General features: G+C 29.8%; 1 long non-coding RNA gene across 1 annotated transcript; it reads left to right on the top strand.

Annotated features, from left to right (window-relative positions):
- The first annotated feature begins 1,052 nt into the window (after window positions 1-1,052).
- Window positions 1,053-4,541, top strand: LOC103583702. The gene is made up of 4 exons (XR_549882.1): window positions 1,053-1,094; window positions 1,849-1,884; window positions 3,468-3,518; window positions 4,446-4,541. It is a non-coding gene; the product is annotated as an uncharacterized LOC103583702 (long non-coding RNA).
- Window positions 4,542-4,876: the final 335 nt, after the last annotated feature.

Below are 4,876 nucleotides of genomic sequence, written 5' to 3'. Positions count from 1 at the left end.
GATGGTAGGGATCAGGAAAAGGATCCACAGATTTTTATTATCTGTTGGGTCAACAGAGACCTATAGAAAACTCAGGAAAAGGAACTAAATGAGGAATCTGTTTCCTGTATTGATATTGCTATGATAAATGATAATTACACCCTGAGCTTTTATCTTTGACTGTAGTTGAAGATAGGGACTGGGAAAGAAAAACAATATAAAAATGGTAACTGATTATCAGACAGTGTCATTTAGAAAAGACTTGATTTTTCTGGACAGTGACTTAAGATCCCTTGAATCAATAGGTCTTATGTGCTTTAATTCACAGGAATTGAAAGATGTATTCACCTGGTAGCTTGATGATCATCAGATCAAGATTTTATTCAGAAAATTTTGAGGGAGACAAAAATAACAGTAAAATCCTAAAACTGGATATTAGTCTTTTTTAAAATACATGCCACCCTCTAGGATTCCCTTCCATTTGGCTTTTTTTGAGACATCTGAATTTATGGCATTTAAAATGCTTCATCTGTATGTTCTCTGAAACATGGATTTTCATTGCTTTTCAGGAACAAAAGAGAAGCTGGGCTAAATATAAGATCATCTATTCACTTTTGAATTACAAAGATATTCCTTCATTAAAATGGTCATCTATTTGCTCAAATACAACTTGTCTCCTTAGCCACTCATTACTATTTTATCAATTAAATGATGCCAACTACGGTTTCTCTTTTTGAGTTTTATGTCTACAAATGGAATAATTTAGGATTACTTTGCCCTCTGTCATATTCTACTTGCTATTCGTAATATAGATTTTATTCATAAACTGTGTTATACAAAAATTAGACATTGTCCTTAATTACAGGTGTTTCGCATGCTAATTCATGTTTATTTGAAAAAGTTAAACTTTTCAAAGAAAATCAGAAATTCTTTTTAAAAATTTGTTGGTTGTGTGTTGTTTATATCTCAACATTTTGTAATGTCACCCTGTTTTTATTTTGGTAATTTGCTTTTATCAGCTTTTAAACTCATGACACTGTTTTCTTTATTGTTTTCATTGTCTGCAATTACAGAGCATGTAACTTCTAATGCCAGCGATAGTGAAAGTAGTTACCGTAAGTGTTTAAATTACTTGTTTTTTTGTAATCTCAAGTAATATACATCCTTGGGTGGCAGGACTATTTCTTAGTGATATATTCTAAAAACTGAAAATTAGATAACAGTATTTTAAAATCAGGGAGAGTGGGACGAGGTGACCGAGTGGTTAAGGCGATGGACTGCTAAAATCAGGGAGAGCCAAGTAAAATCATGTACGTGAAAAATAAGATTATACTGTACATACAGAGGTTAATTTCCAAAGTCTTAATAAAATACTAAATACTTTTTACAGTGTTGTTTGTGTACACGGTATGTGTGTGTGTATATATTTTATAAGAAATAAATATTTATTTAAATGTGGGTAAACTTATATTTTGACATTTTGTTTAGTAATTCTGTTTTTAACATGAATGCTAAAATAATATTTTTCAGTAATGCTAAATTATAATTAGCTTGATTTCCTTTCTTATTCTGTCACCAATACTGGTCTGGGACAAGTCATTGTTTATTACCAGCTCTTGGCAAACATAAGAAATGAAGGAAAATTTTTCCATGATTGCTTAAAAAGTAATAGATTTTTTTTTTTTTTTTTGGTGTTTTATACTACATTCTTGGGATTAAATGAACTGTACATGCATGTGAAGTTTTTAAACAGATTGGGGCATGGGAGAAGGGGAGAGTACATGAATATTATCAGTGTAGCACCGTAGCACCTTAAAAATTAAAATCGTTTTTCTAACTTTTTTTCTTTACTGCTGTCTAATATGAAAGTAATCTTGATTACAGATGAGTATGGTTGCTCAAAAGGTCCATCCTGTTAATATTAGTTCCTAATATTTTCATGTTGACAATATATACTTTTAATACTCATTCATTTATTCATTCGGTTGGTAATTTTTTTCTACATATAGTTACTTAAAGATTTTTTTTTTTTTTTTTTTTTTTTGGTGTGGGAATGTGATTTCTTGTATTTTAACATTTTATTAACTTATAATCAGAACCCACTATAGAGTAGCTGAATGGCTTTGTAGACTAAAACAAGGTGATGAAAGTATATATTGTCTCTCTCACCATTTGCATGAATTGTTATGGTGTGGAATATTCAAATTGCATGATTTTGCTAGTATGTAAACCATGTTTTACATCCAGTACTTTTTAAAAAGTTTGTAAAATATCTGTTTTATATACTATGATAATAAAATTTAAAACAAAGAAATACACTTTCAAAGCAGGGAAGAATATGTCAATATATGAATTTGAAAGACCTGCAACTGCATACATATAATATAAACTGATGACAAAATTAGTGATATACTTGTTATAGAATCTTGATAATCGAGAAAATCTTCAGATACATTTCCGATATTGATTGCTTTCATTGAACCACTTGGATTAACAATCTTTTCTAGTTTGTTCTCTCTCTCTCTCTCTCTCTCTCTGTCTCTCTTTCTCTCTGTGTGTGTGTTAAGAACTCTTGGAATTTCTAACTCTTTTTGGTTCTTTTTATTGGGTTCAGATATAATTTGCAGACTTTTTAATTTAGAATATTTTCTAAGCTCTACACCTTTCAATTTAACCTTCAGGGCTTTAACTTAAGTGCTTTTAAGATCAAAGCATTGGGGCTGGCTGATTAACTCAGTTGGTTAGAGCTCCATATTATAACACCAAGATCAAGGATTTGAATAAAAAAAGAATCAGAGCAAAATATATTTTATCTTTTACTGTCACCATAATTCATTTTGTGGGAAGGATTTAGTTTTATGTAAAGCTCTCTTTAACTCACTTTTAATGTTATTTTTTAAAAGTTAAGTTAATGAATTAGAATAATCAGTGAATATTTTTATCAATGAAATGACAATAACTTTACCTTTGTGTTTATAATTTTTATTGTAAGATAGTTGTAATTACTTAAAAAATAAAATACAGTCTGTTAAATATTTTACTTGGTTGGACCAAAAAAATAGCACATTTTTGCAGCAAATTACCTAATATGTATATATGTAAAACTACTCATTAAAGTATTAATCTTTGAAAGATGTAGTAGTTTTTTGATTCTAAGTAAAAAATTAATAGCATACACTCAACATCACAACTGAAGATTTTAAGGAGATTTGATGATAATCTGTATAATAAACACAGAATAATATAGTTATTAAATAAATTGCCCATTTATATTTTGTTTTACATTTATCAGACATGTCCTTATAACTTTATAATTTGCCATTTGTTTTTACGAAATCCATAAGTAATTTACGAAGTAAATTACCTATTTCTACATCTTTGCCATTTTCTCAGGAAAGTCCTAGTTATTTTTATGTTATGTATGAAAAATTAAATTAACATTAACCGTCTTTACAGATTTTCTCATCTGTACTTTAACTTTCTAATAGGTGGTCAAGAAGAATATGTCTTGTCTTATGAACCAGTGAACCAACAAGAAGGTTTGTGAAACCTGTTGATGTTTTACAATCTTCCAGAAGAATATACTTCCTAATTTGGAAAATAGGTCTAACTCATACCTCAAAAAAAATGTTGTATTAGAAGTTTTCTATATGTTTTTTACTATATGTATATATGAGGGAAAATGTATATTTTATGAAACATGGTTTAGCCTTCAATATACAAGTATTAGAATCTAGTCATTTATATTGCAATTTTATGAGTATATTGGTGTTTTATTTTCTAAGCAACTTTTTTCCAGTGTTTATTATAACATCACTATCATCCCAATAACCCTTTTGAAAACCTTGGAAGCATCATCTTATCTTTTTTTGTTCTTCATCCTCCTCATCCAGTCAGGTTCTATGCCGTATTTATTCTACCGATGTCATATCTTTCTTATTTATGATCTCCTTTTCATCCCTCCTACCAGAATATTAGTTCTGATTCTCACTACCGGTCTCTTTTCTTCCACCATGATCCCTTACAACCCAATGTATACACTTCTGTTAGATCATCTTTCTAGAATACTCCTATGATTATATTACTTCCTACATCTGATTTCTTTTTTGCTCTTCTTTGCTGTACTTCCTTACAATTTCTGCTCCAAAAACCATCAGTAAAACACTATATTTTGTTTTCTCATTTGTGATGACATGATGTTAGCAATGTATACAAACATTATCTGCTAAAATGTCAAATTTAACTTGGTTGGATTATCAAGTGTATGATTTCTAGCAGAAGATTGAGTCAAGTTTAAGATCTTAGTAAAGGTTTATAAAATAGCAAGTTAGGCATCCTTGGTTGATGGTAGAGTGGAGTGGAGATTTCTTCATAACAGTTAAGGATGTTTTTGTTCTCTGATAAAATAAAATACATTGATGTTTGTAAAGTGTTTATTCCTTTTAACATGCAGTTTTTCTTTATAGTTAATTATACTCGACCAGTAATCATATTGGGACCTATGAAAGACAGGATAAATGATGACCTGATCTCAGAATTTCCTGACAAATTTGGATCCTGTGTTCCTCGTGAGTAACCCAAACAAAAATCCTTAATTATTGTTCTTAACTGTTACTGTGTGTGGTAATAGTAAACATAACCATTTTTTAGTAGTTTATACTTAGGTTTTGTTTTGTTTTTTTTAATCAGTTCCTCCTGCGTCATCTATATTATTGTCCTTGGGGCTGGCTGTTTAGCTCAGTTGGTTAGAGCACGAAGTTATAAGACCAAGGTCAAGGGTTCAAATCCCCATAAGAGCCAGCCACAAAAACAAAAAACAAATACAAATATACATATTATTGTCCTTTCTCAGATTTAAATTAATCTCTGTTGTGATGAACTTTCCTTTTTTTTTTTT

Source organism: Galeopterus variegatus, unplaced genomic scaffold, assembly GCF_000696425.1.
Source record: "Galeopterus variegatus unplaced genomic scaffold, G_variegatus-3.0.2 Scaffold26298, whole genome shotgun sequence".
Taxonomy (NCBI): Eukaryota; Metazoa; Chordata; class Mammalia; order Dermoptera; family Cynocephalidae; genus Galeopterus; species Galeopterus variegatus.
This window is presented reverse-complemented; position numbering and strand designations above follow the sequence as displayed.